At 35.2% G+C, this 8829-nt stretch overlaps 1 long non-coding RNA gene across 1 annotated transcript; it reads right to left on the reverse strand.

Moving 5' to 3' along the window:
* Window positions 1-5032: 5032 nt before the first annotated feature.
* Window positions 5033-7367, reverse strand: LOC140013171 (uncharacterized). Its single transcript, XR_011820236.1, has 3 exons — window positions 7214-7367; window positions 5905-6291; window positions 5033-5378 (listed from the first exon to the last, which is right to left on the reverse strand). It is a non-coding gene; the product is annotated as an uncharacterized lncRNA (long non-coding RNA).
* Window positions 7368-8829: the final 1462 nt, after the last annotated feature.

Consider the following 8829-nt stretch of genomic DNA (forward strand, 5'->3'; position numbering starts at 1 on the left):
TGTAGGAAGCCCTATGAGTCTAGTTTCAAAAGCAACAAATGGAACTCAATTCCGACTTTCCTATACGAAGTTATAGCCAATTTCCCGAAACTGTGCAACGCCTCCCGTGAAAATTTCTAGATTTTCTTACAACTTGAGATTATGAAATTTTTCTTAGTAAAATTCACTCCTTTGGCTCGTATTCAACCAAGAATCTAAGACAAGTAAGTTCAAATAAGAGTTATAAAGATAAGTGAAATTTCGGGGTCTCACAGATACAATTCTTACAATTGTTGGTGTAAACTAATATAACTTTGATGTAATTATGATTTTTCTTTAACATCCATACAATATATAAGAGGCACTTCTTCTTTACTGTACAAGCCATTTTCATCTGCTCGCTTGGGGGTTTTTTCGCCATTTTACCTTGCATTGTATTGCTTGTCTTGCTTGCTGTACTACAGTCTTTTGCATGTGTGTTGGTTCAGATTACGGTTTGGCCCATTTGCTTGAGCTTCAGTCTTTTCATCTGCCTTCAAGCAGGATATTTTGGTAATTAGGCGACTCTCGCAAAAAGTGTATTGACAATAATAACCCAAAAGATGCCTTTTGTCTGGTGTCTAGACAACCATCTCCAGGCTAGGATCGTCCTTTTAGTCCAAAAGGAAGTTTCCAGCTCTCCAAGGATAATTCTACGCCTCCATATTAGCCTCCACCCCTACATTCTTCTTGTTATTTTCTCTTTCTTCCTTCCCATTTCGTCTTTTCCTTAGCCTCTTTTCTTTTTCCGTTTGAGGGCTATTTAAGATCGTGAAACTTCAATTATGCCAGAAGATTGTTGTGTGCTTCAATGGTGACTTTTTTTTTTGTAAGTATCAGCTCCGATGGTGATGTTATGATGTGAGACACGGAAGCTACTTAGGATCTTAGAGGGCACGTTGACGATTTGATGGAGTTGAACCCAAACTTGGACCACTCAAGAGCAAATTCAACGGTAAAGGACGCCACAATCAAGTGTGATCGCTTGATTGATAAGTCAATAAACAACCTAGGATCAACTTTAGGACGTTCAAACTAGCTTTCACAAGCTAAAGGAATTTGCCACAATTAATGGACGAAATTTTGGAATTTTATTGAATAATATCGGAAAACTGAATGTAAAACATCACTTAGGGCTATTTATAGTCTTGACTAAACCCTAATAAAGTTTGGAAAAACAATAAGGAAATTCGGCCAGCCCATGTCTTCTACTTGGCCGAAGTTGGTCCAACAATACATAGACCGTAAGCCTCGGGGGCGTTGCCCCTAAACCGCCACCGGAGGCATTGCTGCCCCCCGGACCCCCCCAGCCGGGGCGCGTCGCCCCCTAGATCCCCGACTCGCTGACCGGTCAGCGAGACCCCCATACAGCTCAGCGCCCCAATCCGTCGTTTGGAGTTTGAACACTTGCAACTTCAATAGTCAGCAATACTTGAGTAGTCTTGCAAGGATCTTCCAACTCAATTTCTTCAATGGGCGATTTCTCTTGGGTTTGGACGGCATGAACCAAGGCTTGAAGCGACTCCTTGAATCTCTTGGCTCGTGCTCGTGTCACTGGGCCTTGGGGCACCTTCACAGGGTCTACTTGAGCACCATAAGCCCCGCGCTCAACCGCATCATGTTAATTTTTAGCTTTTTAAATCAAATTAGGTTATTTTACTTACCTCGTGTCAATGGGCGATTTAGAAAGATCTCTATTTCGTAATCAATTATTGGCTGAATGATTTGCAGTACTCTCCATATGGTAAAATTGATGTGTCGATTATTTCCTTTACTGAGAGGTAAGCTTTATTTCCTTTTCATTTTTGTTGTTAGATTTTTCAAATATTTTCCTTTAACCATTGCATTGTTGATGATTATAATATCTTTCCCTTTTGAATGTTATGTGTATTCTTATTTTATGTCCTCTCAATATCCTCAGTTTTCAATTCATTTTTTTAATAAAAAAGAAAAAACTCTAATTAACTTTGGCTTCTTTTGTGGTTTTAAAGTTTTCAGCTATTGATGTAATTGGCTTGGTTAGGTTTTACTGCGTGAGGTATGTGCTCCTTAGTTGTTGATTTACATGGTTTTTTTACTTTATGTTTCATGCCTTCTTGTAATTTTTTTGTATTTTACTTTGATTTTTCCTGCATATTATTTGTTGTATCTACAGGTGTTCAATAAGTTTTAAAGGTAACATTTTTAGTAGCTTATTTAATATGCCTTTTTATTATTTAGAAAATCTGGATATTATACTCCAATGTTTCCTACTCTTTTGGGGCTTCTACAGGAAATTTGTGTTTGATAAGAAGATAAGATGTTCTCACTGAATAGAAACAAATCTAATTTTTTGCAATATTTAAGTATCTTTAAATTTAGTTTGGCCTACTGGTTGTAGTGTGCAATCATACTGCTTAAAAAATTGCAGTTTATTGATCCTCTAATCTTTCTTATTGGTAGAGACAGTGCTAAAATTCTTGTTGATCCTCTGATTCTTATCCATTATGTTAAAAAAGAGCTCATGCTGATAGGTAGTTCATTTCTATCTACTAACAAATTATTGCTGCTTCAAGCTCATTTGGGAAAAACATAGTACCTTGCGCAGAGCTACTCTTTTAGACATTTCCTCAGTCACTGATGTCACTGAAATTAGTGAATCTAATACTTTTGTCAGGTAAAATTTCTCATGGCTATTCATGGTGATTTGTTTCTTCTCTTTAAAACAATTTCTAACTATACAAATCTATTTTGATTTTATACTACTGCTTTGCTTAAGTGGTTTCAAGCTCAAGTGAGGCACATTTTATTAGTATGATGAATTCCAGTATCTTTGCAATCTAGAAAAGACTTATAATTGTTGTTTTGCAGAATGATCTTCAGGTAAAATATGGTGTTTGTTTCTTGGGGATATTTTGTTCCCCACACAACTGAAGAAGACATTTACACCATTCCTTGGATGTCATCAAGCATCTATGATGATATTTCAAATCTTTGTGTCTAATTGTAAAAACAATTATTCACAATTTCATTTGGATGAAAACTCTAGCACTATTGGTTATTTATAATTTTATTCTGTCTAATATTTATTCGTCTGCGTGACAGTACAACAACTGGTTCAATCTGGGGTTACAAATCACGTGACACGCCAAACTTTCGACCTGTAGAATCCATGAATAAACCAAATGGAACAAACCGTAAACTCAAAAAATGCACTATTTTACCTTTACCACTAGCTTATTGCAAACTCGGGTCACAAATGAAATAGTTCGCATTCGGAGTAAACAAAATAAAAAAAATTTACAACCAAACAAATTAAGGTAACAAGTATGATGCATCCTGTGTACAATAATAAAAAAAAAAATTAGTAACGGGGCAACACCAAAAAAAAATAGGCACCTTGCCCGCGCCTCGCGTGGGGAAGGGAACTTGCTCTTTCAGCGTTCCCTTGCATTTTCATCTGCACCTCGAGGCATTTTTCTGGAAGCCTGAGATGAATTTTGCACCATGCTATCGCACCTTTCTGGGAGGATTACAGATATTGGGCAAAGTGACATTTACAGGCCCTGTGTGTCTGGTGTATCCTTTATAATGGTTTTTCTCTCTCGCGTCCTTCAAAGAACTATTTCCCATGGCCTATTAGACATGAATTAGAGGATTTGTTGGTCAATTCACTTGATTAGATTGCTCAGTCCTATCACTAAACAGTAATTATATCACCTAATTTACCCACATAACCCTTGAAGATGCTTTTTACTTGGACTATACTGCCTTAAATGGGGCTAAAATGGGAAAGTGACATTTGTTTTTTCCCATTTGCTTGGTCAGCTATCTTCGGATATAGTGCACTGCAGTTCCACCGTCCGACGCATTGATCATAGAATTGCATTTTGCTTGTTCTCTTCCTGTTCATCTGCTTTCTTTGCTGAGCTTCAGTCTGTCCTTCAGCTTTCCCTTCCAGGACCGGTAAATTTGACTCATCCATGTTTATCCATCTAACTTCTGCATTATCCTCTCAATAATTTACTGCCGTTTTGTAACTACAATTACTTTTACCATTTATGTTTTGAACCAAAGTGTTTTGCATGCATCTGTTTATTCTGCATTTATCATTTCCATGCATTAGCTCGCTATAGCTGTCAAGACTTTCCTTTGAAGTATTGGCAAGTTAAAATTTGTTCCTCCACATAACAAAAAATACTCGTACCAGGCACCACACCGCGCCTCGCGCGGTGAAGTTCCCCTAGTAGTCACATAAGTTGACAAACTCAAGTTTACATGAAAATTGTACTAATTTACATCAAATGTTATGAAAATTATATAACTGGACAGAAATCGCCAACAATTCAACTTGGCAGGCTCGGATCTACAACATTCATATATGTCTACATTCTTACAAGGCTTTTTTAATTTTGTGCCCATAATATAAAAATATTATTTTGAACCCTAAATTTGTGTATAATTTTGCACAGAAAATTTAAACTTTTATTGACAAAAAATAGTAGCCCTATATTTTTGTCGTCTGCCATTCGGACAGAAATAGAAAGACCTTTCCCATTTTTTATCCTGTAAACTCAAAAGTGACTAGAGGTTTCAGCACAGGTCGTCCTTAGGTCAAGGTAAATGTTTGATGAATAATTTTGAAGTATTTTCATGATCGATAGGTCCAGTCTTCACCAAACATTTGTTGAAGTGAAAATTCTTGGAAACAACTTGAGTAGAATTTATTCTTGACTATCTAGATAAAAAAGAAGAATATTTTCTTGACTGACCTGATGATGGCGATGGCATGACAATTGTGAAGAAGATTTGACAATTTTATTTTTGAGATTTATATGTGACGTTACAGAATAGGAACATTAATTGTATATGATTAGAAGTTACAAGTGGTAACAGTTGGCAAAGTTTGCTGACCAAGCTGAATAATAATGAACTCGAATCCATATTTTTTACTGCAGTTGTTTATGAACTCAAAATCTCTGCTCGTATTAAATTAAAGCATGAAGTCATATGTCAAGTAGAAGAAAGAAATAAGTGGCTTTAAGAAAATAAAGTGTTGATTATTTTTAGAATATCATTTATGTGTCTTTGTGTCACGCCCCCAAAACCAGGACAGAACATCACCTTGTTTAGAATCAAAATCAAATAATTAAAACTTTGTACCTACTGACTTCTAAATCTTCCTACCATGTACATCTGCAGCAGTTGGCATAACCCAAATTTCAATATTACATACAAAATATAACCATTTACTGCCATCATCTACTTCTATATACAAAAGTTACCAAACAAAACAGCCAAAGTAAAACTGATCTAAACAAGTCTTTAGTCTTCCGTAGAAGGTCCCATACCTGATCATACATCATCCCGTAAAATCCATCCTTCAATGAAAATATTAACAAATGGAGTGAGCAAATCACTTGCCCAATAAGTAGGTCACGTACTCATCTATCAACATGAGTAAGTGAATATCATAATAAATTTTAAAACACAATTGTCATATGAGTACATAATTATACAAATTCAATAATTAACAATATATCACAATAAGCTCAAGAACTCTCAGTCTCTATCAATAATCGAATATCCAATCCTGACTATTTGTCCTGTCAAGTAGGCCAGACAAAAGGTTCCTACTTATTTGTCCTGCTAGGTAGGTCAAACAGACGGATGTGGTGGAACTAGTTCCAAAGATAGTAACCAAGAAACTACGAGCTCATATTGCAGAACATACATTGCATTCAGAATTCAGAACAAATCATATCCATCTTTATCAGAATTCTTTGCATGTCAAAAGTAGTAAATGTATTCTCACCCATGCCGAATTTCATATTAACATAAACAGTTGAAACCATTTTCATTCATAAAACTTGAGTTGGAAATGCAGTGAGTACCAAAACCACTTACCTTAACCAAACAAACCAATACCCAACTCAATTCAAGGAATCCTAGTAGTGCCAATTTCCAAGCATTGCGCTTAGGAAGGAGAGATTCCCTCTCAATCCATCTTTACTAGATTCCCTTCAAGCAAGGCTAACTTCATTTAATGCTGAAAAGCAGCGTTTCATTGGCGCTTAATGGCCTGTAGCAGACGGTATCCCCTTCCCTCTAGGCTAACTGAACTTCCCGGAGAGAAGAAAGATATGACTGACAGCCAAAGGCATATCTGCTTATTTATCTAGGATCAAGGGCTCTCCTTTCTTCTACGGATTCATCTACTTAAGACTAAAGAAACTCCCCGAGCTTGTGTAACCTATGCGAAGACTGTTCAAGGCACGTACATGTCCTCCCCACCTATAAACAATTCCAAATCACTCAACGTGAGAACTATGAAATGAGAAATATAGAAAAATATTTCCCACGCCTATAATATGAGAACTTAGTTCAAAGCAGCTTTATTACGTATGATTTCCACCTTTGGCAGTGCTTAGTTAAACAAACATAACTTAAACTATACACATCAAAAAACTACAAAATTAGTACCGTTGGAAACTAAACTCTTAATGTTAATAATGCGTTCAAGACACCATTCCGTGATTCGAAATACAAACTGGCCTATCATCATTCAAAAGTCTTGACATTTCTAGTACTACTGTACAGTGCAGAGTCAGAATTTCAGTCAACTTCCCGAATTTTCTGGTATCAATAGGGAAAGAATCAGGATCTAAATTTCATATCGTTGAAAAGTCAATGAATCTAGTTTCAAATGCAACCAAAATCACTCAATTCTGAAATTTTTACACCAACTTATGACCAATTTTCCAAAGTTGTGCAGGGCTTACTGTTATCGCAGAAATAATGAAATTCAACTTTTCCTTAACTATGTATTACCTAGTGTCCCCTCTATTTGTTATGTTTAATCCTTAATTATTAGTTCAATACCAAGATATACAAGAGATTATTCCAATCCAAAACCATTCAACCTTAATTTCCATTTCCCAACCAAGTTCCAAGTGCAAAATGAGTAAACTTAATCCAAGGTCAAAAACCCATGATCTAATTACCACTAACTCTACAACTACATGCTTGACCCATAACTTAATTCTACCAATCAGAATAACATCAAAGTTCTAGGAGAAATGTCAACACATAAGAGATAAATTATCCCAACCAAATCAAGAATCAATATAATCCATTATAACAATAATGAATAAAAATCAAACGAAATAGTTCATCTAACCAAACCATAAATAAAGGTCAAAGTATTGAAACTTACATTGATAAGTTGGCTCGATAAGATCTCCATGCTCCTCCCAACTCAATTGACCTTCATTCCTCAAGGTTAAACATAATCAAAAAGAAAGAAAGAAGAAAGGAGGAAGAGCTTCGGTTGAGATAAGGAAAGAAAGCATTGGGAAAGTACCTCTATAATGAAACTCCACTACACTAATATATTCTTTCATTTAATCCTTATTTACATAATGGTCCCTCAATTTTCTGTGTCTTCAAGTTTCATCCCTAATATCTTTGTCTTCTCTTAAACTCCCAACTTGGAACTTGGCTATCACACTTTGTATTACAATTTCTCACATAAATCCCAATTGTTGTTTCGCTTTCATAGTGATTGTGCAGAGAATTTGAAATGGGGATCTTTGTACGAATTCAAACAGATAAGTGGGCACTTTATTAACTAATTTGGTTTAACAAGTGTTCTAATTTGCTAATAATCATTTTCATTATTTTTTTGCTTAGAATTTATTCCAAGTCCGAGTGGCCATAGACTTGTTACTAAATGATGCTCAGCCACACGTATGTTGTGAAAGGGACCTTACGTATACCTCATTACCTGTATAAATTACACAATACTTTTCAGTCCAAGTCTTCTTAAAATAATGAATTCATGGGCGCTGTCTAGTCCACTTTTATTAATTGCACGAACAATTGGTGTGATTTAAGAAACTTTTGATAAATTTAAAGTGCAACGTGTCTATAGTAATATGGAAATGGCACAATGATTACAACTTGTATGCTGGCTTTTTAAGTAACAGAAAAATATACATAAATTAAATTTATTTTTGCGATTGTAATATCTTATACATTAAACAATTTTACTGCTTGAAGATACAAAGCATTTTTTGACAGTAAATGCTCTTTTTATTTAAGCAAACTGGAACAAATTATGCTAATTTTATTTTTAATAGAGTTACTTTGCGAATATTCACTTCGAGTGACAATCTGTGTGTGTGTGTGTGTGGAGTTTAGGAGAAAAGTCAGCTATTTGACTACAAATTGTGGCTTCTTGGTGGTGCATCTTCTTTTACTAATACAATCTGTACAAGTAGAGCCGATTTTATTTCCAATTTGGTTAGAAAAAGGAGTTCTTTTAAATGACAAAACTTGACTAGTTTTATGAGTTCTAACAATTAAAATTACGATCTTGGCTGATGATCAACTATTTCTAAATCTTGACTCAATTTTCCTATCTTACAGTAGAAAATTGCTTCTTGACTCTAAATTATCTTAGTTTACTTCATGTTTTGCACTTTAAAATTACATTTGTCCTCTACATTTTATTTCTTTCCTTTTAGTTTTGGTACATGAAAATTTAAGAGAGCCAGAAAGGGAGGTCACTACACTTCAGATTATGCCAGAGTAAATCAGCTACTCCCTTGACAACTTATAGGTGTTCTTACATATGGTGTATCATTAAGCAACTGCTAGGAGTGTATTTGAATATGAATTTCGTTTAGGCAAATGGTACAAATCTTAACAGCTGAGAAAACCTTCATTGGCTGCATTTTATTATGACATATGGTAGAATTTTGAGTTATTTTGAGTTAATTAAGTTGTCATGGTAAAGAAAACCCTATACAAAAAGGGTCGTTGCAGCAT

Source organism: Coffea arabica, chromosome 8c (genome assembly GCF_036785885.1).
Source record: "Coffea arabica cultivar ET-39 chromosome 8c, Coffea Arabica ET-39 HiFi, whole genome shotgun sequence".
NCBI classification, from domain to species: Eukaryota; Viridiplantae; Streptophyta; class Magnoliopsida; order Gentianales; family Rubiaceae; genus Coffea; species Coffea arabica.